This window comes from Chrysemys picta, chromosome 7 (genome assembly GCF_011386835.1).
Source record: "Chrysemys picta bellii isolate R12L10 chromosome 7, ASM1138683v2, whole genome shotgun sequence".
Taxonomy (NCBI): domain Eukaryota; kingdom Metazoa; phylum Chordata; order Testudines; family Emydidae; genus Chrysemys; species Chrysemys picta.
In genome coordinates, this window is record NC_088797.1 from 51,820,881 (window position 1) to 51,848,837 (window position 27,957).

Consider the following 27,957-nt stretch of genomic DNA (forward strand, 5'->3'; position numbering starts at 1 on the left):
CAGTGGGAGCAGAACTGAGTTCTGTCAGACGGTGGGCAGATGAATCCAGGGCAAGGAGGGGGAGAAACCCAGAGAACTACATTTCTGCAGGCCGAATCTGCTCCTATCAAGGAAGTACAGTACAAGGAATCTGGTGTGTCTCCAGCACAGTTTCCCGTCCAGGGAGGTTGGTTTTTAAGCCCCTGTTTAACTGTCCCTACAGAATCCCTGCAGTTGACCCACTGCACTATAGCACAGATCCCTAACATGCTTGGAACACATCTTGTGGGACTCACCCCATGTTAGAGTTTTTGGCTATAACTGTGCTTGAAAACTATTTCAAACATGGTTACAAACCCTATTAGGGAGAGGTTCTAACCCTGGGAAAGACTTGAGTCATGTCACTTCATCCTTCTCCACTCAGCCTGGGCACCAGTGAGAACAGTAAGAGCACAGGAGAGACTGTCTCCTTGATCTCTGTTCTGATGCTCAGCACTATGGCAACCCCCCACCCCAACTGCCAGGAGGAGCAATTCCAGGAAAAGTGTTGTCCAGCCCTGGCATCCCCAGGATGAAGCATGCTCCATTGCCCCATTACCACTACTTATCCTTCCTGTGTCTCTTTCCATCCACATTCTAGCTGTCCTTCAACCATTGATCTCCTCAGATAATTTCACAGGGATCAGAGCTTAATGCCCAGAGTTATGGACAACAAGTTTTCAAACTATCCCTTAATTTTGAAAGTCACAAGAAAAGCCATGCAGCCCCCCCTTCTCCTGGCTCCCTCTCCTTTTGCAGCTCAGCTGGGCATAGCTCTCCCCAACCTTAAATCAAAAAGGAAATGAGGGTTTCCTAGGCAGCCATGTAACTAGACAATGTATGAAATTTTGTAATTTTTTAAAAAGCAAACAAAAATAAACATTTATTTCATCATTTGGACTCTCCACATAGTCATCATCAGTATGGGACCTCTAGATCCCCTGAGCAGACCTCTGCCTCCTGAGCTAAATGATTAGCTGGTAGTAGTAGAGTGTTACCTTCTGTATAGATCAGCCACTAGCGGGGGCTGTGACACACACTTTGCCAGAGGGTTTCACAGCTATTTGTCAGGACTCCTGTTGAATTCCTCTGACAAGAAACATTGTTAATACACAGTTAAGGTTGCCTGGTATATTGTGCCCTTCCAGAACATTGAGTTCAGCAAAACCTCAAACTTCTGAAGACCAGGAAATGAACAGTTAAGGTGCACGCCCACACAACCTTAACTCTGCCTTCTTTGAGTGCTGCTGCAATCCACAGCACATATTCCCACTCTGCCTTTGCACTGTACTGAACAGGAGCTAGCTACACATACACTACACTCACACAGCCTAAGTGACAGGAAAAACACCACATCTGCTAAATTTCACAGTCCCTTCAACAGCCTCTTCACCCTTGTGTGCACAATGGCATTTACCTTTTATTACCCTCAGATCACACTCATCTCCTATCTAACGGCTGATAGTCCCCATGGCAAGAAAACTCCTATTCGCTGCTACCGACGCAACCTACACAACACAGTGCTGAAATGAGGTATGCTGGATCTCTCAAAGTACACATGCAACTTTGTTCTTTGGTCACCCACAGGAGACAGGGAGAGGAGCTCACAGTCTTCCCCCATCCCCACTCTCCAAGGACCACAGCCCTCCCCAGATCACCTCGTGTCACAATCACAGCTCTGTTAAGCTACTTCAACTAATTGCTCCACTATTCATTAAAGCTACACCTAACACAGTAAATGCTGCTGCAGTGCATGCAGATAATTGCTGGTAGCTATTGCCAATTCCTGGAGGTGCGGGAGTGGGGGGGGGGGGGAAACAGAATTTAGGTTCATAGACTTAAGATTAGGGTTGGAAGAGACCTCAGGAGGTCATCTAGTCCTGCTTAAAGCTGCTGGCAATGCTCCTATTAATGCAGCCCAGTATGACATTAGCCTTCTTGGCAACAAGGGCACACTGCTGACTCATATCCAGCTTCTTGTCCACTGTAATCCCCAGGTCCTTTTCTGCAGAACTGCCGCTTAGCCAGTCGGTCCCCAGCCTGTAGCAGTGCATGGGATTATTCCATCCCAAGTGCAGGACTCTGCACTTGTCCTTGTTGAACCTCATCTGATTTCTTTTAGCCCAATCCTCCAATTTGTCTAGGTCCCTCTGGACCCTATTCCTACCCTCCAGCTTATCTACCTCTCCCCCACAGGTTAGTATCATCCGTGAACTTTCTGAGGGTGCAAACCATCCCATCATCCAGATCATTAACGAAGATGTTGAACAAAACCAGTCCCAGGACAGACCCCTGGGGCACTCTCTTGATACTGGCTGCCAACTAGACATTGAGTCGTTGATCACTATCCATTAAGCCTGACGATCTAGCCAACTTTCTATCCACATTATAGTCCATTCATCCAAGCCATACTTTTTTTAACTTTCTAGCAAGAATACTGTGGGGACCATATTAAAAGCTTTGTTAAAATCAAGGTATATCATGTCCACACTTTCCCCATATCTATAGAGCCAGGCAATCAGGTTGGTCAGGCATGACTTGACCTTGGTGAATCCATGTTGACTGTTTCTGATCACTTTCCTCTCCTCCAAGTGCTTCAAAATCGATTCCTTGGGAACCTGCTCCATGATTTTTCCGGGGACTGAGGTGAGGTTGTAGTTCCCAGAATTCTCCTTCTTCCCTTTTTTAAAGATGGGCACTATACTTGCCTTTTTCCAATCATCCAGCCATGTACCTTACCTCTGCTTTTGAGAAGTTTGAGTTTTGCTGAACTCATTCTGGAAGGGCACAGGCTACTAGTAGGCACCCTTAATACTGCCTTTATTGTCAGTGAATAGAATTAGTTTTATCTTTTTCTTTATAAAACAAATAAAATAAAACCAATAAAAAACAAAACAAAGACCCCAAACACCTAGGAATTTATTTATACAAATCATTACTTTAAAAGAACATGTTTAAGCTTGCAAAGTCAAGGACTCAGAAGTTAGAAATGCCTGATTTATGATTGCTCATGTGACCTTAATTCTTCCCTTTTGTGCATATGCATTTTGATACATTGTGTAATTACACGATCACATTATTTTTTGTCACATGACCCCTTCCTCATTCAGTGCACAGCACGCACACACAAGAGGAGAAAATTAAGGTTTGCATAAGTCTGGCATTTCCTAACTTTGGAGTATTTAACTTTACAAGGTACATAATTTCCTTTCAGGATCAGGACCTCATTATGCTAGGTGCTGTATGAACACATGGGAGAGCATGATCCCTACTCCAACCATCTTAAAATCCAGTGTGAAAAAAGATGCAACGAGTGTAACAAATCACTGGAAGGGAAAAGGCAGGAGGCCACGCTATGGGATCAAGTAAGGAACTTAGCTCTGTGCACAGCTTGGAGGATGCAAAGCACTGGAAAGGATTCTTTTTTGTAAAGAAAAGTCAGCCTTCCCCAGATGGTGTTTTGCCTGGTCATCACTTGTAGGGGTGCCAGCAAAAAGAAGGCTTGGGGAGGGATTAAGTCCCTGTGGGGATGGAAAGTGTGTGGGCATAAGAGGAGCACTCATAGGTGCAGGAGTATGATGAGCCCACCCAGCAAAAACTAACCAGAGATCATTTTTCAGTGTGACAGCCAGGCAAGGACAGTGACACTTAAGGAACTGATAGCAGAATCAAAAAGGGTCTACAAAGTCAAAGGGTCACCCAGTGAACAGCTACTGCCTCCTGTGGGGGAGCTACCGCTGTGCCTAGCTTGGGTTCATAGAGTGTTTTCACAACTTACTTTAAGAAAAAATGTTAACACTATCATGCGGTCACTCTGGTGCACTGGAGACCCAGCTCCCTCCCCGACCATCAATCTTCAGCTGCCATCAGCAAAAGGATGTTCTCCAGGAAGGGCCCTTGACCTTGAGGATCACTTCTGCCCTGGATGCGCCAGAATCTGGATGTGTTAACCTTTTAACTGCACAGTGAAACCCACATCTTTGCCCAGGCCTTGGAGAGGAGGTGGATGAATGGAGGGTGGGCTAGATGAGGGCATCTGATGAGTTGTTAATTGAGGCAAGGCAGCCTGTTGAAATGATCACCTTCCTTCTTTGTGACGTGAGTCCTCTGCACATTCTGCTTTGAACTGTATGGATGTTTTTATGCTGCCATATTGCTTGGCAAGCTCTTGTGTCCTATTTGCTGTGCACTCTCCCCATTGCTACTAGGTCTTTTTCAGCATCACTGATCTCTGTGTGTCTTCCTCCCACTGAAGAGTTTGGGTTGAGGTGCGTTTCTGCATTTTTCCAGTCTAAATCACACGCTGTTCTTCTTCGCTGCTATTTCTAACATCCTTGATCCTTTTTACAATTCTCCTGTCCTTGCTGGTGTTTCATTGGCTCCCCAGTTAGTATTACCATTAAATGCTGTGTGTATCACCTCATTATCTGGGTTCTGTATCATTAGTAAAGATATTAACTAAAAATAGGGCTACCAGAAGGTCCTTCAAACACTTCATGGTAGATGTCCCCTATCTGATTAGTCCAAATTGGCTAGGGTCCTTCAGGGTCCATGTGACACTATGTCAATGGCATATACAAGCCCATTCAAATGGATTTTTAATGTAAGAATTTGTGAAGCATTGTACCAAATGCTCTATTAAAAGCCAAGAGCTTTTAGGATCCAAGAACACTCACTGAAGTTACTTACATCCTGCAGGGGGAGAATTGGGCCAGGATAAAACATCTACCAGCTAGTACATTGTGTGACTTGGATTTGAAGTTACATTGACAAAGAAAGGGATGGGGAGAATGGAGCAGAGCCTGCCCTATTTGCAGAAGCAATTGCAGCATCTTGCATTTGGCTCCGTGGAAGAATGCTTGTGGAAATGATAATTAAATTATATGAAAACTCCATTTGCTCACCATTTGAGGAGAACTTGGTGCAGCCCGAGACAGCAAGAGAATGGGGGCTGGGTGAGGTTTCAAGTCCCAGTGATATGTATATCAGCAGAGTCCTGAGAGTAGCTTTGGGCCTGGCTGACTGCATTGGGACATAAGTGGGCCTTGTTCTGTCTCCCTCCCTCCTGAGTGCTGCCATTGACGTGCACAAGGGGGTTGACATCAAGCCCTCTGCCTCCTGTGCATTGGGTCCCGTGCTGGAGATAGGAGCAGTTACCTGTCGGGTGCCCTTTATGTGATCTCACACCAGCCTCTTGCCTTTACAGGTGCCACCATAAAGGGGCACATTGTCAGTAACTCCTGGCCAAGGAGGGTTAGCAGGGCTAAAGCAATTCAGGCAGCTTAGTGCTACCCCCCCTGCAAAAATCCCAGCTCTCTCGGGCTTCGTGCACACAGCTGCTCCACAGAGCACTTTCCTTCCAGGAAGGAGGAAACCAAGCAGACTAGAACGGGTTAGAGAAACTCCAGCTAGCCCTGCACTGATGTGCAAATGCATGGAGCGGGGAGCGAGGGAAAGGCAATTATAGGGACCAGCTACAAATGCAGGACGGTGTGAGCCCCACATTCCTGGAAGCCATAGCTTTCTCCCCAAAGGGGCAGGATGAGTGCAGGGCCAGCCAGTGGTGCTGAACCAGTATGGGTGGGACGCTTACACCACTCCCATTAAAGCATGTACACTTAGGGAGGAATTTGAGGGTTCCTGCTGAGCTCTCCACACCCACTTACAACATGTGGGCTCAACGGGCTCAACGGGTAGTGATCAATGGCTCCATGTCTAGTTGGCAGCCGGTTTCAAGTGGAGTGCCCCAAGGGTCGGTCCTGGGGCCGGTTTTGTTTAATATCTTTATTAATGATCTGGAGGATGGTGTGGACTGCACTCTCAGCAAGTTTGCAGATGACACTAAACTAGGAGGCGTGGTAGATACACTAGAGGGTAGGGATCGGATACAGAGGGACCTAGACAAATTAGAGGATTGGGCAGAAAAAAACCTGATGAGGTTCAACAAGGACAAGTGCAGAGTCCTGCACTTAGGACGGAAGAATCCCATGCACTGCTACAGACTAGGGACCGAATGGCTAGGTAGCAGTTCTGCTGAAAAGGACCTAGGGGTCACAGTGGACGAGAAGCTGGATATGAGTCAACAGTGTGCTCTTGTTGCCAAGAAGGCTAACGGCATTTTGGGCTGTATAAGTAGGGGCATTGCCAGCAGATCGAGGGACGTGATCGTTCCCCTTTATTCGACATTGGTGAGGCCTCATCTGGAATACTGTGTCCAGTTTTGGGCCCCACACTACAAGAAGGATGTGGAAAAATTGGAAAGAGTCCAGCGGAGGGCAACAAAAATGATTAGGGGTCTGGAGCATATGACTTATGAGGAGAGGCTGAGAGAACTGGGATTGTTTAGTCTCCAGAAGAGAAGAATGAGGGGGGATTTGATAGCAGCCTTCAACTACCTGAAGGGGGGTTCCAAAGAGGATGGAGCTCGGCTGTTCTCAGTGGTGGCAGATGACAGAACAAGGAGCAATGGTCTCAAGTTGCGGTGGGGGAAGTCCAGGTTGGATATCAGGAAAAACTACTTCACTAGGAGGGTGGTGAAACACTGGAATGCGTTACCTAGGGAGGTGGTGGAGTCTCCTTCCTTGGAGGTTTTTAAGGCCCGGCTTGACAAAGCCCTGGCTGGGATGATTTAGCTGGGAATTGGTCCTGCTTTGAGCAGGGGGTTGGACTAGATGACCTCTTGAGGTCCCTTCCAACTCTGATATTCTATGATTCTATGATTCTATGTGCTGGGTCTTAAAAGCTCCAGAATGGCCCTCAGCTTTTCTCATGGGAAGCCAAGAGTAGCTTCTAGTAGCCAGGAGGGGGAAACTTAAAAGAAAACCTTGCTCACTCCTGGCAGCGCTGCCTTGAGCGACGTTTCGGCTGGCATGAGAGTTTGTGTGGGAGCAGCGACAGCCATTTAAGGCTTGCACAGATCATTTTATGTAAGAATCCAGGTTTATTTACTACCATTGGCCATAGGAGACCCGAGGCTACCAGGCTAACATGATTTCCTTCTCCTAACTTAACACTGAGCAGCTGTTCCCAAACTCTCTACTCACCACCCTTTTATGGCTGTTCTTTAAATCAGTAACCCTAGTGGTGACAGCTTGCCAGGATGGTCCCCAGGGCTGTAGTCTAGGGCAGAAGTCTATTCCCATAGAAATCAATCCCCCTCCTCATCCGTGGGAGAACAGGAGAATTGCTGAATCTCTGTCCTACTCACCACACCTGCTTGGAGAAGTGGGGAGGCAGGAATGCCCCTGGGGATCCAACACAGTCTTAGCAGCTGCATGCAATTTGTGGGCTTGCGATGGGAATCCTGCATTGAGCTAGGGTGCCCCTTCAGTCCAGGGGTTGGTACATCCCCTCACCCTGTTGTCAGGATCCCTCTGTTAAGCGGGTGATTTTGGCCAAGTGGGTCCTGGCCCCAATGGGGTCACTTAGACAAACAATCCATAGTCTCTGGGTGGGCAAAACAAGCAGTCTGGAGCCCTGTAGTCTCTTGGCTGGGGCAAAACGAACACCCAGTCCAGAGCCCTGCAGCCTTCTGGCTGGGGCAGGCAGCAGTACTTGGGGAGTGTCAGAGGGGTAGCCGTGTTAGTCTGAATCTGTAAAAAGCAACAGAGGGTCCTGTGGCACCTTTAAGACTAACAGAAGTATTGGGAGCATAAGCTTTCGTGGGTAAGAACCTCACTTCTTCAGATGCAAGTAATGGAAAATTCCAGAGGCAGGTATAAATCAGTATGGAGATAACGAGGTTAGTTCAATCAGGGAGGGTGAGGTGCTCTGCTGGCAGTTGAGGTGTGAACACCAAGGGAGGAGAAACTGCTTCTGTAGTTGGATAGCCATTCACAGTCTTTGTTTAATCCTGATCTGATGGTGTCAAATTTGCAAATGAACTGGAGCTCAGCAGTTTCTCTTTGGAGTCTAGTCCTGAAGTTTTTTTGCTGTAAGATGGCTACCTTTACATCTGCTATTGTGTGGCCAGGGAGGTTGAAGTGTTCTCCTACAGGTTTTTGTATATTGCCATTCCTGATATCTGACTTGTGTCCATTTATCCTCTTGCGTAGTAACTGTCCAGTTTGGCCAATGTACATAGCAGAGGGGCTATGTACATTTTTTGTAGAAAAAAAAGAAATCAACAGAACTCCATTGGCCATCACCTACAGTCCTCAGCTTAAACCTCTCCAACGCATCATCAGTGATCTACAACCCATTCTGGACAATGATCCCTCACTTTCACAGACCTTGGGAGTCAGGCCAGTCCTCGCCCACAGACAAACCGCCAACCTTAAGCATATTCTCACCAGCAACCACGCACTGCACCATAACAACTCTAACTCAGGAACCAACCCATGCAACATGCCAACTCTGCCCACATATCTACACCAGCAACACCATCACAGGACCTAACCAGATCAGCTACAACATCACCGTCTCATTCACCTGCACGTCCACCAATGTTATATATGCCATCATGTGCCAGCAATGCCCCTCTGCTATGTACATTGGCCAAACTGGACAGTCACTATGCAAGAAGATCTTGCGTACTTGCAAGTACCATCTCATAATCCATGTCTTTCTTAGAATGGAGCCATTTGTGATAAGTTGGAAGTGATTCCCCAGCAGGTAGTATTGTAGTGCTTCGACAGCCCATTTCACAGTCAGTACCTCCTTTTCTATTTTGGAGTACCTTGTCTTGCCAGGTGTGACGTTATTAATATGAACTGTGACCGTCTGAGATCATTGTTGCAACCAAGGTCCTATAGTGGCACCAAATCTTGTACAAAAGAGGTCACATGAGGTGTCTATGAAAAGGTTATGATTTGCTGGTTATGATTATGCTATCTGTATGCATGTATCATTGTTGTATTTGAAGTTATGAATATTGGCTATGTACTTGTATCGCAATGTGTTTGATTCTAAGTAGCATTAGTGAAGCATTTGGTCAGCTTCTTGAGAGAGGAATTTGCAGATTAAGTGTCCAATCAAGAAACACTTACCTGACAATGGACCTTGGGAGACTCCAGTCCGCATATGAGAAGTCTTTCTGGGATGTTCAAGGTAGCATGTGAGCAATGGCTGCCTCCTGCAAACTGAGTCATGCATGGACATGTGACTTGCCTATGTGACTCCAAACTCCATCTTGCTGTTGTGATTTTCCATAGTAAGAACAAAGGGGTGTCCTTCCACATGGCAGAGGATATAAAAGACCCTGGAAACCCCTCCATTTTGTCTTCAGTCCTGTTTCTTACCTCTGGAGGAACTTTGCTACACTGAAGCTCTGAAAAAAAGGACTGAATCCAAGCTGTGGATGTACTCCAGAGACTTGATTTGAACCTGCAGTTTATTCCATCACTGCTACAAACCTGAACCAAGAACTTTGCCATTACTGTATGTAATTGATTCCATTTAACCAATTCTAGCTCTCATCTATATTTCTTTCTTTTTATAAATAAACTTTTAGATTTTAGATTCTAAAGGATTGGCAACAGCGTGAGTTGTGTGTAAAATCTGACTTGTTTATTGACCTGGGTTTAAGGCTTGGTCCTTTGGGATCAGGAGAACCTTTTTTCTTTTACTGGGGTATTGGTTTTCTTAAGTATTTATCCCCATAAGAAGTGGCTGCTGGTGGTGATACTGGGAAACTGGAGTGTCTGAGGGAATTGCTTGTATAACTTCTGGTTACCCAGTGGGGTGAAACCGAAGTCCTCTCTGTCTGACTGGTTTGGTGTGCCTTAGAAGTGGAGGAACCCCAGCTTTGGGCTGTAACTGCCCTGCTCTAAGCAATTTGTCTTGAATTGATACTCTCAGTTGTGTCCCATCAAAGGCCGCATCGTTACACCAGGGAATAACTTTTTACTCAGATAAAGCATCGGTCTGGAGTATAAACCATTTTGAAAAATCCAGGTGAAAAAGGACTGGTTTCTGATTTAACTGCTCCTTCAAGGTCTGGAAAGCGTTTTCGCAGTCCCTGGACCACTGTACTCTCTTGGATTGGGAGTTTTTTGTCAGGTCCATTGGGGTGCTGCTAACGTGGCAAACTCTTGAACAAAGCGTCTGTAGTAGCCGGCCAGGCCCAAAAACTGTCTCACCCGCCTCTTAGTCGTGGGGGTTGAACAGTTTCTCAGGGCTTGGACCTTATCCACGAGTGGATGCAGCTGCCCCTGCCCCACCATGTATCCCAGATATGTTACCTCTTTTTGCCCTAGGTGACACTTGGTGGGCTTGGCCGTCAACCCAGCTTCTCCAAGGACTTGCAGCACCGCAGTGAGGTGTCTAAGATGGGCCTGGCAGCTGGTATTGTATATCACTATATCGTCGATATAAGCTGCCATGTATTGCTCGTGTGGCCGAAGTAGCTGGTCCATAAGCCTCTGAAAGGTTGCAGCAGCCCCATGTAGCCCGAATGGCATCGTCATAAATTGGAAGAGGCCGAACGGTGTGGCAAAGACTGTCTTCTTGCGGGAAGTTGGAGTCAGGGGAATTTGCCAGTATCCCTTTGTTAGTTCAAGAGTAGATATGAACTTGGCATTCCCCAGCCGTTCCAATAACTTGTCCACCCATGGTATGCATCAAACCGGGATATCGCACTTACTTTCCGAAAGTCTGTGCAGAACGTTGTGGACCCATCTGGTTTTGGAACAAGGATGATCAGACTTCTCCACTCACTAGGGGACTCTTCCACAACCCCCAAGGCTAGCATCGCCTCAAGTTCTTCCTTGACAATCCCTCACATTTTTCAGGGCAACAGCCGGTGATGATCTCACACTTCCTGTCCTGGGCTGGTAGCTGTGGGATGGTACACTATCTTTGTCCGTCTGGGTCAGGGTGATAGGACGGCTGGAAAGGACTGGGTTGGTCGCTGCACTTATTGCCGTTGTTCTTCATTGAGCTCCTGCCCAATGGCAACCGTTGTTGCGTCGGGGGGATTCAACACGTCTGCCCCTAATTCAGGGTCGGCCAGGTAAGGGGCAATTAGCATGCTGTCTTGGGCCTTCCAGGCTTTTAGGAAGTTGATGTGGTACACACGGGTATCGCATCGCCGTCCAGGCACCAGACCTTGTAATCTATTGGTCCCATCCTTCGGACCACCTTAAATGGCCCTTGCCATTTGACTAACAGTTTGGACTCAGATGAGGGGAGTAAGAACAAGACACAATCACTAGGTTTGAAGGTCTGGAGATGGGTGCTTTGGTTGTATCTCTACTCCTGGGTCTGTTGTGCTTTCATTAGATTTTCATGGGCAAACCCTCCGAGCCTCTTAAGGTGCTCCCATACTCATAATATATATAGAACTGACCCTGTAACTCGGGACTCTTATTCCTCCCAGGTCTGTGAAGGAGGTTCAGGATCCCCCTGGATTGCCTCTCATACAACAGCTCAAATGGCGAGAACCCCGTGGACGCTTGGGGTACCTTCCGTATCGCAAACAGCAAGGCAGGCAACAGTTTATTCCAATGTGGCAGGTCATGCTCCAAAAATTTATGGAGCATCGATTTCAGGGTCCCATTAAACCTCTTGACTAAGCCATCAGTCTGGGGATGGTAGACGGAAGTCTTCAAATCCTGGATGTTTAGTAGCTTGCATAGCTCCGCCATTAGTCGAGATGAAAAGTTGGCGCCCCAGTCTGTCAGTTTCTCTCTTGATATCCCAACTTTGGCAAACATTTCCAAGAGCTTCTTTGCTATGGTGGTCGCAGTCGTTGAATGTAAGGGGACTGCCTCGGGGTATCAGGTTGCATAGTCTACCACCACAAATATGTAGCGGAACCCCGAGCCACTTTTCTCTAAGGGCCCAATTAGATCCATGCCTATCCTCTCAAATGGCACTTCTACCACTGGGAGGGGGGTCACGGACACCTTGGGTATTTCTTTGGGGCTGGCCCATTGGCACTCTGGGCAGGAGGCAGAGAAATCACTCACTTCCTTATGGATGCCAGGCCAGAAAAACCTAAGGGCCACCTGGTGTAGGGTATTCTCTCGCCCCAAGTGTCCGGCCCAGGGCACCAAGTGAGCCAACCTCAGCAGGTCACTCCGGAACTTACGTGGCACCAGCAGTTGTTGGATCACTTCTTGAGTTTGTGGGTCCTTTGTCATCCGGTATAGGCATTCATTGTGGACCTTGAAGTGGGGTCCTTAGGGTGTCCGTCAGTTGGCGTCCCCTTCCTCCTCAGCTGTACTTCCATGCACAACTCAGGGTGGGGTCTTCCCTTTGCTCTCTCACGAAGTCCCCGTTAATCATCAGCCATTCATGCTCCGCTTCCAACATCTCTCCTCCCATCCTTTTTCTTCCTTTTGGCCTAGGAGTCCCCTTGCCCATGGCCTTTGGTTCATTTCTGCCGGCGGACGGTGCCCCCATTCTCACATGACCTCCCCATACCAGCACCAGCTTCAACCTAGGACTGTGGGATAAGCCATTTTTTTGGCCTGGCCGACCTGGCATGTTTCCTCATGACCGCCCACCGTTAGCTTTACCTTAACAGTGGGGTACAGTTGTACATCCCTGTGGCTGCACTGGAGGTATATAGGGGCCTCTGTCCAGTCCAGTGACTTCACCAGGTTGGCCCGTATGAGGGTCTGGCTGCAACCTAAATCAATAAGACTGGAGACTGGGGTGCCATTGACCTGCATAGGGATTATCAGTTTCAGTAAGCCTCTTGGCCGGGCCTAAAAACCTGTTACCCAGACCTGGTGATAATTGCAGTCCATGAAGGAGCAGTCACGTCTGAAGTGTCCCTCCTGGCCGCACTTATAACATCGACCCTTCAATGTGTCTGTCTTGGAGTTCTGTGGCACTGGCCCAGGCCCACCGTCTGGGGCCTCTTCCCCTTGGAGTCGCACGCTAGGTCTCCATGCAATTCCTGGGTGGGGTGGGGGGGTTGACCCTTGCAGCCCTGGCCTACTCCGAGATCCCTCTTCTTCTGGTTTGGATTGTCTCCTGACTGGGTCCCTCCTACGGTCCCCAGGGCTCCCTTATTTAGGAGCTGGAAGTCAGGTTCCCTCTGCAGCCAAGTCATCTTCCATCAAGGACACTGCCTCAGCGAGCACCCTCGGCCGATAGTGGTGGACCCATTCCTTCCCCCCGGGGGGAGGATCAGTGTAAACTGCTCCAGGATGATAATCTCCCCCACTTGAGGCCCAGTCAACATCTCGGGCTCCAAACACCTCCAGCAATAATCACGGAGTCGCTGAGCCACTAACCAAGGTCATGCCCCTAGGGAATATCTCTCCTGTTGAAACCGCTGATGGAACACGTCGGGGCTCATCCCGGTGTGGTCTAAGATGTCAGCCTTTACTTTTGCATAAACAAGGGCTTCCATAGGGTCTAAGTTCCGGTAGGCCGTTTGTGCGGGTCTGGTTAGGTATAAGAACATAAGAACAGCCATACTGGGTCAGACCAAAAGTCCATCTAGCCCAGTATCCTGTCTGCCAACAGTGGCCAATGCCAGGTGCCCCAGAGGGAGTGAACCTAACAGGTAATGATCAAGTGATCTCTCTCCTGCCATCCATCTCCACCCTCTGACAAACAGAGTCTAGGGACACCATTCCTTACCCATCCTGGCTAATAGCCATTAATGGACTTAACCTCCATGAATTTATCCAGTTCTCTTTTAAACGCTGTTATAGTCCTAGCCTTCACAACCTCCTCAGGTAAGGAGTTCCACAAGTTGACTGTGCGCTGTGTGAAGAAGAACTTCCTTTTATTTGTTTTAAACCTGCTGCCTATTAATTTCATTTGATGACCCCTAGTTCTTGTATTATGGGAATAAGTAAATAACTTTTCCTTATCCACTTTCTCCACATCACTCATGATTTTATATACCTCTATCATATCCCCCCTTAGTCTCCTCTTTTCCAAGCTGAAAAGTCCTAGCCTCTTTAATCTCTCCTCATATGGGACCCATTCCAAACCTCTAAGCATTTTAGTTGCCCTTCTCTGAACCTTTTCTAGTGCCAGTATATCTTTTTTGAGATGAGGAGACCACATCTGTACGCAGTATTCAAGATGTGGGCGTACCATTGATTTATATAAGGGCAATAATATTTCTCCGTCTTATTCTCTATCCCCCTTTTAATGATTCCTAACATCCTGTTTGCTTTTTTGACCACCTCTGCACACTGTGTGGACATCTTCAGAGAACTATCACGATGACTCCAAGATCTTTTTCCTGATTTGTTGTAGCTAAATTAGCCCCATCATATCGTATGTATAGTTGGGGTTATTTTTTCCAATGTGCATTACTTTACATTTATCCACATTAAATTTCATTTGCCATTTTGTTGCCCAATCACTTTGTTTTGTGAGATCTTTTTGAAGTTCTTCACAGTCTGCTTTGGTCTTAACTATCTTGAGCAGTTTAGTATCATCTGCAAACTTTGCCACCTCACTGTTTACCCCTTTCTCCAGATCATTTATGAATAAGTTGAATAGGATTGGTCCTAGGACTGACCCTTGGGGAACACCACTAGTTACCCCTCTTCATTCTGAGAATTTACCATTAATTCCTACACTTTGTTCCCTGTCTTTTAACCAGTTCTCAACCCATGAAAGGACATTCCCTTTTATCCCATGACAACTTAATTTACATAAGAGCCTTTGGTGAGGGACCTTGTCAAAGGCTTTCTGGAAATCTAAGTACACTGTGTCCACTGGATCCCCCTTGTCCACATGTTTGTTGACCCCTTCAAAGAACTCTCATAGGTTAGTAAGACACGATTTCCCTTTTCAGAAACCATGTTGACTTTTGCCCAACAATTTATGTTCTTCTATGTGTCTGACAATTTTATTCTTTACTATTGTTTCGACTAATTTGCCCGGTACCAACGTTAGACTTACCGGTCTGTAATTGCCGGGATCACCTCTAGAGCCTTTTTTAAATATTGGCGTTACATTAGCTATCTTCCAGTCATTGGGTACAGAAGCCGATTTAAAGGACTGGTTACGAACCCTAGTTAATAGTTCCGCAATTTCACATTTGAATTCTTTCAGAACTCTTGGGTGAATGCCATCTGGTCCCGGTGACTTGTTAATGTTAAGTTTATCAATTAATTCCAAAACCTCCTCTAGTGACACTTCAATCTGTGACAGTTCCTCAGATTTGTCACCTACAAAAGCCGGCTCAGGTTTGGGAATCTCCCTAACATCCTCAGCCGTGAAGACTGAAGCAAAGAATCCATTTAGTTTCTCCACAATGACTTTATCGTCTTTAAGCGCTCCTTTTGTATCTCGATTGAGGGGCTCCACTGGTTGTTTAGCAGGCTTCCTGCTTCTGATGTACTTAAAAAACATTTTGGTATTACCTTTTGAGTTTTTGGGTAGCCGTTCTTCAAACTCCTCTTTGGCTTTTCTTATTATATTTTTACACTTAATTTGGCAGTGTTTATGCTCCTTTCTATTTAGCTCACTAGGATTTGACTTCCACTTTATAAAGGAAGTCTTTTTATCTCTCACTGCTTCTTTTACATGGTTGTTAAGCCACGGTGGCTCTTCTTTAGTTCTTTTACTGTGTTTCTTAATTTGGGGTATACATTTAAGTTGGGCCTCTATTATGGGGTCTTTAAAAAGCGGCCACGCAGCTTGCAGGGATTTCACTTTAGTCACTGTACCTTTTAATTTTGGGGACCACTAGTGTAGCCCAGTGCTCTGGAGGCGGCGCTCTGCGGGGGGTTCCGGCGGCGCGGCACGGCGCTCGGCGGGGGGGGGAGCTCAGCGTGGCGGCGCTTTTTTTTGCTGCTTGGGGCAGCAAAAAAGTTAGAGCCGGCCCTGGTCACACAGAGCACTACAGGTTCAAACACATTCACCCTGTCAGGGTCAGTGGGGAGTGGTCAGAGCATGATGCAGTGCATCAATCCCCAGCTGGCAGCTGGTGCTGGTTAGAGCAGCTGGGAGGGCCTGTGCCCAGGATTGGAGCCAGGTGGAAAATCAGGGCACTAAAATCAGCTCTCTGAGGCCTTGGCTACACTTACCGGCAAGTTCGACGGCTGGAAATCGAACTTCTGGGTTCGACTTATCGCGTCTAGTCTGGACGCGATAAGTCGAACCCGGAAGTGCTCGCCGTCGACTGCGGTACTCCAGCTCGCCGAGAGGAGTACCGCGGAGTCGACGGGGGAGCCTGCCTGCCGAGTGTGGACCAAGGTAAGTTTGAACTAATTCGAAATAAGGTACTTCGAACTTCAGCTACGTTATTCACGTAGCTGAAGTTGCGTACCTTAGTTCGAATTAGGGGGGGTAGTGTAGACCAAGCCTGAGTGTCTCCCCATCTCTGTTGCACCCCATGGAAGCACGATGCAGCAGAGAATCTTGAGCCATATGTCAGTTTGTTTCTTGTCTCTTCTGCAGTCTTCACAGAGAAATCACTTCTCCCAACTTTCTAGAGAACTAGACTGCAGCAGAGGTGTGATTACTTTGCTAAATTTCTCCCTGTGTTAAGCCAGTTCTTTTCCAAAGTATGGACACAGTGTCATTGAATGTTCATAATTAACAGCAGTTGCTTCTGGATTCTTAATCCTGTGTGGGGGTTCTGAGAAGATAACATATCCTGCTTCAGTTTTGATTGAGAGCTGAGCCTACGTAGAGAAGTTAATGTAGTTAAGGAAATGCTTGTCAAGTTTTTGAATTTAATGAAATTGCAAACGTTACTGCACTGTGGGATACCTAGCTACAACTTTGGGAGGGGAAATGTTGAGACATACACACCAAAGGACTGGGGAAACAGGTTAGGAGCCTTTTAAAAAAATTGTTGCTTTTAAGGCAGATTGACTTGCAATACTCCAGAGTTTGCTTTTTCTAATTAAGCAGATTAATCTGAATCACATGGCAAGAGAATTACTGAGATGCAAAAAAATGGCTAAGTTACAGCTTCCCCAGATGTTCTTCCCACGGTAAAATCCCCTGGCAATGGACTTGGCCCTGGTTTTCTTTCATCATGGTTCCATCATTCTGTGTTTGCTTCCAGGACCTGTATCATTGTCTGCCTCTCTCCTATTCCCCTTTCTCCATGATATCCTGGGTTCCTTCCTGCACCCAGTCTCTATTTCAGATTCTTTAATTTTCAGCATGAGCTCACCCTACTGCCCAGCGTGACTTTTAAGCCTCCTTGTTTTATCCAAGCACAGAGCTACTCCTGGGTCCACCTGCTGCCCCACTTTCTAACTGCACTAGTAACAATACTTAACAAGTTAATTTGTTACCTCCTATTAACCAGTTAACAGGGGTCCAAACTTCCTTCCCTTCCTCGGTCAGGATTCAAAAGGGTTCCCATTACCCCTGCAGAAAACGGAAAGGTGTCAACTTTATATGTAGTGTTCTGATTAACCTCTTGAGTTAGTCACTGCTGCCCACATATACAGACTCTGTTCAGCGTGGCTAGCCGTAAAGCAACACATTTCAATCACAAACCTGATGGTGACCGAACAAGGTCAGAACCTTCCATTCTCCTTGTTTCTGAATGAAATTACCTTAGCAGTAAATGATCCCTTCTTGGTGATTGTTTGACTTCATCGTGGTGGTTATCACCATAGATACTAAGGCCAGAAAGGGACCATATGATTATGTTACCTTGTCCGAGTGAACCAGCCTTATCAGAAGGTTGCCCTTGCATGGTGTGGAGCAGCCCATTTCTAACAGGACATTTACCTCTCTACATGGAATCTGCTGCTAGGAGCTGGAGCTGCTATCCGCTATCTGAAATGATTGGGACTATGAGCACCAAGCTCTGAGATCCCCGGCATATGGACTGTTTTGCTGTCACTCTCAGTGGGCCAGCATTGCACAGAAAGCGGTGTTTGGCTTTTGGAGTCTTTGTGCTGTGGTGGTATAGCTCACACTGCTGAGGTAGTGGATGGGTGTCAGAGTGAATTATTGTGCAGAGTTGTGAGGCTGGCTTTCACATTTTCCTCTCTGGAACAGTTCATGTGTGTTGGGAGCTGTTGTGCTCTCTCAAAGGCTGAATGCATTACAAAAATCTCTTAGGCTCACTTAAGAATGCTAATATAGCTAGCTGAGTGCTGCATGCAGCTAGAGCTCCAGGGTCAGGGCAGCGGAGCACAGCACAGTGTGATGGAGGACAGGGCAGCAGCTGCAGCATGAGGAGGGAGAAGAGCTTCTCCTGCCCTCCCCTTTGCTCTCTCTTCCTGAGTCCTAGCTGGCCCTGGGTTTTGGCAATACTGCTGCAGCCCCTTGTCTATCCCTTAGTGACCTGCTTGCGTGTGGTGAGCCAAGCCATTTGAGAAGATGAAGCAATGGTAGTGCTGTGACACTGAAACAGGCCAAAGAGCTCAAGCCACAGAAGCCCTGCTTTCCTCAGTCACATGCATGTTAGATGTCCTTATGGAGTGCTCCAAGTCCAGCTGTTAGGAGAACAGTACACCTGAGCCATAGGGTTAACTTTGATTTCCACAGCTGAGCCACTCCAAGATCTAGATCTGTTTTGATAATGACATACACAACATGTAGCCTCAATAATTAGTCCTTTAGGAATTTTGGATACTGTTTCCACCTGATTTATACATGCATTACATTGTCAATGGTTGTATAATGTGTTGTATAGTTTAATGAGTCTCTGGAACTGGGATTGAAAATCCCAATTTCTTAGAAATGAGGTGTAGACTAAATAAACTGCCACAGGATAAAGCAAGAAAAACTAGACTGAACAGTGCATTATTAACACAGTCATGAGACAAAACTCAGGAACCACAGGAATATATTCATTTTTTTCTCAGTGAAATGCCTAAAGGGCTTTGTAGAAGAATCTCTGCCTAATTCTGTAATGGGTTGCGTAACCTATATGCCTTCTTAGAGATACAGAACTAAGACATTGCCAGTCTACTTAGGCTCAGCATTGGATTGACTTTAAGATGGTTATTCCCACAAAGAAAAAGCAAATAAACTTATGTTAAAGCCACGGCTGAGCCCCTCTGGATGGTCCCCAGAGGGGACCCAACCTTTGGCTCGCACATGCTTCTAAGCCAATTAGGTGTGAGCAGCATCCCAACACTGTTTCTAGTTCTGGCCTCCAGGACACAGTCCTGGGGTGCAGATTCTGTCTTTGGCACCCTCCATGGGATATGGGACTGCACAGTCCAGCTGCCATAAGGCCTGAAACAAGTGCTGAACCGGCCTAGTCTCCCCAGTCACTTATGTACACTCCCCTCAGAGCTCCGCCTTCTTGGGCACTCTGGTTTATAGTTTAAGTTTTCAGAGACATGTGGCTGTTATAGCAAGGAACACAGGGCTTTGCAAGGGATTCCTTTGACACACCAACGCTTTACTCATGGACATCACAGGAGTGTTACAGATCTAGGCAAAATAAAACATACCTGAATGCTGTCCTCTTTCTGAGCCCTTCCCATTCCCGAAAGTCGTTGTGACTTGTCAGTACCCTCGGGACAAGGCAAACTCCTCCTGCCCCACTGCTCCCACTGGGAAGTCTCCTTCTAGGGATGAAATGGCTTCCTTGCTCAGAGAGGATTTCACTGTTAAAAGTAGGCTCTGACACCTTGTCTCTTTCTCCTCTTCCACTGGGATTTTCTCAACCCTCCTCTCCCCTCCCAACACCACCTCACCCCACCCCACCCCACCTGTGGGCTGCTGTGCAGAGTTATTAAAAGTCAGTGGCTCTACTGATACACCACCATTGTTCTACTAGCATAGGATTACTAGGTGTAGTTGGCCCCTTGATTATTTATCTTGTTTCAGCTTCCCAGTCACAGTCTGTTCCTGCTGCAGGATGGAGGTTCTAATCCACACTGAAGGTTACAATCAGAAATGTTATTTAACAAAACAGAAAGGAATTAATAAATTAACACAGACATATTCCCCAAACTATCACAGCTTGCTTATGGGGAACAAAGACCTCCCTGTCCCTGAAAATAAAGATCTGTCCAACTCTGGATCCTTCTTTAACATTCTTAAGCTCCCACTTTCACTGATGGTATGCCCACTCTCTTCTAGAAACAACTCATATACCTCCAGCACATATTGTAGCGAGCTACACACACATGCGGTATCACAGTACATGCAGCACATTCCTCAGAACCTCACTAGAAGGCAGAACCCTAATGCTGACTCCAAGAGGGGAGAAAGGACAGGATAAAAGGAAGAGACATTTGCCATGCTCCTCCTCTCTCTTCCATCTCCATCTACAGACGTCACCACCAAGCGACTGAAGTGCTGATCAAAGGGGAGAGCCTGGGTGAAAGGCAACCAGCTAGCTTCTGGTGAGAAGCATCTAAGTTTGTAAAGGCTCTAAAAGTGTTAAGATCAGCTTAGAATGTGTTTTGCTTTTATTTCATTTGACCAAATCTGACTTGTTGTGTTTTGACTTATCATCACTTAAAATCTATCTTTGTAGTTAATAAATCTGTTTGTTTATTCTACCTGAAGCAGTGTGCTTGGTTTGAAGCGTATCAGAGACTCCCCTTGGAATAATAAGCCTGGTACATATCAATTTCTTTGTTAAATTGATGAACTCATAAAAACTTGCAGTGTCCAGCAGGCATAAATGGACATGGCAAGAGGTTCCTAGGGTTGTGTCTGGGACTGGAGATATTGGCTAGTGTCGTTCGGTTGCACAATCCAAGGAGCAGTTTACATACCAGAGGCTGTGTGTGAACAGCCCAGGAGTGGGGGTTCTCAGAGCAGAGCAGAGTAAGGCTGGCTTCCAGAGTCAGACAGAACCCTTCCTAGGAACCACAGAGAAATGTGTCTTAGGAGGGAGCCCAGAGGAGGAAACTGGTGAAGGAATAGTGGGGGTATAGGAATGTCTCCTCACTAGTCTCTTGGGGCAGGATGCCCAGGACACTAGGAGGATGGCTGGGTCAGCAGCTGTACACCCAGGCACTCAGCCTGTGACCCAGGTTTTGAGAAGGAACTGTGTTACTGACCTCCTAGAGGGGAGCAGTCACACAGCTGATTTCTCAGCGACAGAGAAAGGGGTGGCGGAGGGTACCCCAATCAAGGTCCCAATTTTTCAGGATGCTATTTCTGATACGTTTTTGGAAAATCACGGTGTCTCTTTAAATCAAGATGCAATTCCAATGCTGGTGATAACAGAGGAGTTGAGGCCAGGAAGTTGTCAGGTGGTAGTTTGTGAGAATACAAATGGCCCAACTGACAGAGAAGGGAGTGTCTTCCCCCATGCTGGTGAGACACAGAAGGCAGTTATGGGAAAGCTGCTGGGAAAAGGTGCATCTGATCAAAGGGTAAACATACCTAGCCTACAGAACACAGATCATAGTCCTCTAGCAAAAGGGGGCAAGGAATGACTCAGTGCTGGGAGGGGGAAACACTGGGTAACCCCCAAAAGGGAACTGGCTTTTCTGTATATGTACAGTCCTGGGGTTGGGAGACTGCTCCCCAAAGGGCCAGCCAATGTGCAGGAACCCCCTGAACCCCTATCTTGCCAGACCCTGAGGCACCAAAATTCCAGAAACATGATTAAACGAAGAGCCCACACAGCGGGGAACACTGGAGGGAAAGAAAAGCCAGTGACTGATTACATGGGAGAGAGTCAAAGGACACCACGGGTAATGAACAAACTAACCTCAAACTACACTACAGAGGGTGTGATATCATAAAGATACTTGTAAACGCACATCTGTGATAAAAATGTTGGTATTAATGTTAAGTTTTGGGGATAAGAATTTTGACATAGATGTTAAACCTTATGATAATGCTACTTTTTAATTAATACCTGTAAACAGACTTAAAGCTTACCACAGTGGAGAAACCATAACAAACCTGGTTTGCTGGATGAGGGGGAAACTAAGGCACGCTGCCTCATGTCCTTAATGGCTGGATGCCATGAGAACTACAACACAAACACGCCTTCGAGATAATCAGTGACTAACCCTCTTTCAGTAAACTAAAGGGGCAGGTGTGACATTCTGTACCTCGTGGGAACACCCTGCACCCCCATGTTCATCCTTATAATATGATTGTGTGGTATCCAATGCAAATTTGTCATGTTGGGTGTCTTCGGAAGGCTCATGATGCACTGAGCATTGTTGTTATAGTAATGTTATAGGTTGTAATTTCATGTATATAGTTATGAGACTGAAAATGTGTCCTCATGGCTTAAAACAAGCCCAGGCAAAAATTCTCCAGGAGCAGAGGCCTAGGCAAAACTCTCCAAGAGCAGAGGGGCAGTTCTCACCTCATCAGGCCATGTATGGAATAAACCCAGCCCAGCCTCACAGGAACAAAGGACACTGGCCTAGGCAGCAACAAAGGATCTGTTGGGAGTGAGTCACCCCCCTTCCCTTGGTCAGTTTGGGACTATGATGAGGTAATGCTCACTTGACTCTGTCGTGGGGGGCAAAGCCAAGAGGGAAGAAAGATCATGATGAAAGGGAGAGACGTTTGCCATGTTCTTGCTCTCTCTTCCACCTGCATCTACACCACCAAGCGACTGAAGTGCTGATCAAAGGGGAGAGCCTGGCTGAAGGGCAACCAGCTAGCCTCTAGTGAGAAGTATCTAAGTTTGTAAGGGCACTGAAAGTGTTAAGATCAGCTTAGAATGCGTTTTGCTTTTATTTCATTGACCAAATCTGACTTGTTGTGTTTTGACTTATCATCACTTAAAATCTATATTTTGTAGTTAATAAATTTGTTTGTTTATCCTACCTGAAGCAGTGCATTTGGTTTGAAGTATGCCAGAGACTCCCCTTGGGATAACAAGCCTGGTTACATATCCATTTATTTGTTAAATTGGCGAACTCATATAAGCTTGCAGCGTCCAGCGGGCATAACTGGACACTGCAAGACGGTGGTTCCTAGGGTTGTGTCTGGGACCAGAGATATTGGTCATTTGGTTGCACAATCCAAGGAGCGGCTTACATGCTAGAGGCTGTGCGTGAACAGCCCAGGAGTGGCGGTTCTCACAGCAGAGCAGGATAAGGCTGACTCCCAGAGTCGAGGATTGGAGTGACCTAGCAGATCACCAGTCCACATAACACCAGGGGAACGTCACAATCACCCAGTCTGACTACCTGCATAACTCAAGCCAGAGAATGTAATTGATTTATTGGCAGTATTAATTATATATACTTGATTGGTTTTGAAAGTAGTTTGTGTGGGTGAAAGGGGATAAGTAATACATCGATCATGTCACCCTGCAATGTCTGAGCCTTTTCTCAATGTTCTGTTTGACAGGATACAAACACTGGGGAAATAGCAGAATCCATGTATGATTCAAAAATTGGTCACATCACTCTCTTCATAATGCTACTCAATAGCTTGGTTAGGTTTTTTTGAAGTCTATTAATGTTATCATGTTGCTCTCATTCCTCCTCATTCTTACAGTTAAATTTGGGTGTAACTTGTAAGAATTCATAGATTCCAAGGCCAGAAGGGACCATTGTGAAGGTCGAAGTCTGACCTCCTGTAAGTCACAGGCCAGAGAACTTCCCCAAAATAACTGCTATCCCATACCGGCAGTGTAGGGCAACTTACACCACATCCCGTCTGTACCACCCCCATATTTGTATCTGTTCCTCCCTCTGCCTTACAGGATAAGTTCTGCTGACAGGCTCTGTCCACTTGATACATGTAAATGAGATGCCACTGATAGGAGACCATGAAGATGTGTGTTCTGCTGGCCTTCTTCAGCTTTGCTCTCAGATTTCCAGGTTTGCCTCCTGCTTTGTTGGGTCCTCCTTGGACTCAAGTCCATCTCAATGGTCTCCCTATTGTAACTGTCATGGAACAACCTGATCTATTGATGAAAGTCTGATTGCTCTGCAGAAATATCCTGAAAGACACCTGCTAAGAAAATGGCCGTTCTTGCCAAATCATAGGCGACGGAGACTCAGTGTAAGCCTGGAAATCAGCCATAAAAGAAAGTGATGGGAAATCAGCCCTTTCGGGTTAGACCTCGCTGTATGAAAGGGAGTATGAAAACCTTTACCAGGTCTTCTCAATAAGAAATGGAGTTAACAAGGGGCTGCTGTATAACCATGTCACGTGCTGAGTTTGTCTGAGCAGTGAACTGGAATAAGCCTATTTCAAAGTCTGTAAAGTTCCTGTGCAGTGAAATTTGCTTAAAAGAAGAAATGCCAAAAATATACGTCAAGATAAAGTGAAGTTGATCAAACCAAAAAATGTATATCGATATCCTGTCTACTTTCTATAAAATACTTTTATGAAACCACTGGCTGGTAGTCATGCGGTAGGCCTATCAGAATACACCTTTTCTGCAGTGCTCCAATGAGCAGCCATCAGACCACATGTAATTATGTGCAATAAAAGAAAACTCAGTAGTGTAGAACGTTGTCACAGGGTAAATGTCTCTTCCTGTGAAAATGAGAGTCACTACTCCTCAGATCAAGATATATCAATTTCCTGCCAGTTTTGAGCTCCTCCAGAACTACATGCAGGGTGGACAGAGCTCTTTGCTGAAGAATGTTAGGAGCTTTGGGCTACACATACTGTTAGTATGTAAGTCTGTTTGTTAGCCTGGGATAGAATTTTGGGTTTGACTTTTTGATACTCTTATATCTTATACTAATATGTGTAAACAAAGGACAAAGACTGTATATGTTGCTTCTGGCTAGTCAGATGGATTTGTTAGTACAATGGGAACAGATACGAGTGGTTAAAGTGTTACTCGAGAGCACACTTTAAGATTGTCTCAACCCCTATCTCAAGGCAAAGTCAGGCAACCAGTCTGGAGAGGCAAAGTGGTTTGGGGGGGAAAGGTACAAAACAATAAAAGACCAAAGAAATGCCTGTCCCTGACCGCAGCACAACCTCACTCCTTACCCCTCTCATGGGGTACAAAAGAGGTGGGACGAAGACCCCAGACCCAAAATGGAACATGACCCTAAGTTGTAAGAGGTGGGAATGTGGGCATGCATTGCAGGTATATTTGAGCCTGCTAAGAAGAAGGAGGAGGGAATAGGGAATAAGAATGGGGAATGGGAAATGAGAATGGGGAATGGGGAACAGGGACACAGGCAAGGCTCTGTGGTGTCAGAGCTGGGAATGGAACACTGGGAAACAGACTCTGCCAGTGTGTACAGCTATGGATATGTTTGCTTGGAATTAACCCCAATAAACATTGCATTGCCTACGCTTCAGACTTCTGGTCTTCTGCTTTCAGTCTGCATGATAAGAACCAGGGGACGGGGTGAAGGGAAAGCCCTCTAACACATACAAAGGTATTGTGGCACATAGAGATGCAGACAGGTGGCTAATGGAACTTACAAAAGCACCTGGCTTCCATTGAGAGTTGGGCATCCAACCCGCTCAGGTGCTTCTGTAAATGCCACTAGGAGCCTGTCTTCATCTGTAGATGGTGAAATACCTTTGTACAAAAACCTTTCTAAGCTAAAACAAAACCTGGACAAGAAATTTCTGGTTAATTTGTCAGGATCTGTGCTGACTATTTTGGTTGGCTGTTGGGTCTGAGTCACTTGATGCTTAGCTTCCCTTTCTGCACCTGGCTCTAAAGGACAAAAAGGCACATCTAAGTGGCTCAGGTGGGGTATATCTGAGGCAGATAAGATAAAGAGCTTGTCTTCACCTTCTCTTAGGCCAGGCTCCCGAAGAGCAGCAGTGGCCTCTTGGTGGGAGATGTACATGTGTTTAGAAAAGATCTGCAAAGGTGGCCCACGTGGTGCCCAATGCATTCCTTCATTAAGTATTTCCAACTAGTGAGATGAAAGCCTCTTCTGATATTGTTGTCAGGGATGCTGTCTTAAACTGCAGTGCCTCAGACAATCAGCAAACAGTCTATACCCATAACTGCTACAATTTGGGTTATATATTGTTTCCTCTAGCTACATACTGCTGATAAAATCCTATTGTAGGATCACACTATATTGAACAGGAAAATCTCTTAGGTGAGATATACCCAGATGAATCCAGCAGGTGATGATGCCCCATGTTGCAAAGGAAGGTGAAAAAGCCAAACTGACCTGGGGGAAAATTCCTTCCTGACCCCAAATCTGGCAACAAGTTAGACACTGAGCATGTGAGCAAGACTATCAGCAAAGCATCTGAGAGAGAATTCTCAGTACCATCTCAGAGCATCATCCTATCCTGCCACGTGTTTCATCTCCAGTTGTGGCCATCTCTGATGCATCAGAGAAAGGAGACAAAAAACAAAACAAAACCCAACAACACACACACACCCCAGAATTCATCAAGAACAAAAAATTCCCTTTCTGACCCATACTCATAGTGTGAGCTTTCACATACAGGCCTGGTCTACACTAGGAGGGGGGATCGACCTAAGATACGCAACTTCAGCTACGAGAATAGCATAGCTGAAGTCAACATATCTTAGGTCGACTTACCTCACATCCTCACGGCACGGGGTCAACTGCCGCCGCTCCCCCGTCGACTCCGCTTCCGCCTCTCGCTGCGGTGGAATACAGGAGTTGACGGCAGAGCGATCGGGGATCGATTTATCGCGTCTACACTAGATGCGATAAATCAATCCCCGATAGATCAATCACTACCCGCCGATCCGGATTTCCAAAATGCTTTTCCATACCTTTTCCAAACATAGCATAGACTCCCCCTCCACCACCTCCTTCTCCTTTTCCACAGCTCCTTTCACTGTATTAACCAGATAGAGATGTTTTAAACCAGGGGTCGGCAACCTTTCAGAATTGGTGTGCCAAGTCTTCATTTATTCACGGTAATTTAAGGTTTCACGTGCCAGTAATACATTTTACATTTACAGGGGCTGGCAGATGGAACCCCAGACTGGTAGTGGGCTGAGCGGACCGGCAGCTGGGACCCCAGGCCGGCAGCGGGCTGAGCAGCTCAGCCCACTGCCGGTCTGGGGTCCTGTCCGCCGGCCCCTGCCAGCCGGGGTCCTGGCCGCCTGTCCTGCTCAGCCCGCTGCCGGCCTGGGGCTCCATCCATCCAGGCCAGCAGCGGGCTGAACAGGGCCGGCAGCCGGGACCCCAGACCGGCAGCAGCATGCCACAATAAATCAGCTCACGTGCTACCTTTGGCATGCGTGCCATAGGTTGCCGACCCCTGTTTTAAGCAATAATTGAAAACTAAAACTTTTCAGCTCAATTCCAGCAAGACTAGAGGCATAAGGAACCCATTGAGAGATGAGATGTAGAGTCAAGCACTTTGTAGAGATGTAGAGTCAAGTCACAAGTGATGGTGACTCAAGAGAGGCAAGTTTACTTTGTGAACCAGAAGGATGCCTGAAATAGTTGGTGGGATCTGGAGTTAATTTGGGTACTTGCAATATTACAGCAAGGACACTGTTAAGGATTTCTAAACATGTTGCTTGAAATGACACCTAAAAGGAGTGAAATCTGCTGGGAAATGTGTACATTTAACAGTTATAAATAAGTAGCTTATTAAAGGAAACACCATGCACTTCTGCATGTTACAAATGTGTCCTACTTAAACATTTTTGGTATTCTAGTGTGGAATGTTGTCTGGAACCCAAGTATTTTCTATCCCTGATCTGACCAGAAATTGTCTCCCCATTTTAGTGAGATCATACTAATATACACCGAGTGCTCTATCTGCATGAGTTCCCTCCATTGCTTGAGAGCAGCAATTAACTCACAAGCATTTTGAATGAAATTCTCCTCTTTCACCTGTAGCTCTGATCTCTTTCTTTGCATGAAATCTTAGAGAGCTACTCTGCAGCGCTGAGAACAGAAATTCATATTTGGCCTTTACACAAGAGTCAGAAGAGCAGCTGAGCCAGCTGAACGCCTTCGCAGTGCTGGGCAGCGGGATCTCGGAGGAACTGCTGAGGGACCCACATGCCCCATGCTGAGGTGCCAAGAGCAGGCAGGAAGCAGCAGTCTCCCCAGAAGGAGCTCTGCCTCCTTGAGGCTGCCACCAGAGAATCTCGCTATGTATAGAGAAAACCACGAGGCTTTCCGGGCTGCTGAGGCAGAGATAAAACAGGGGCTGCTGAGGCAGAGATAAAACAGGTCAGGATCAGGAGAGAACAAAATGTCTCTG

The 27,957-nt window shown here is 46.5% G+C and overlaps 1 protein-coding gene across 2 annotated transcripts in view; it reads left to right on the forward strand.

The window, feature by feature from the left end:
• Nucleotides 1-27,957, forward strand: part of BSN (bassoon presynaptic cytomatrix protein) — a 463,393-nt gene that overhangs the window by 181,446 nt on the left and 253,990 nt on the right. The window lies entirely within an intron of this gene.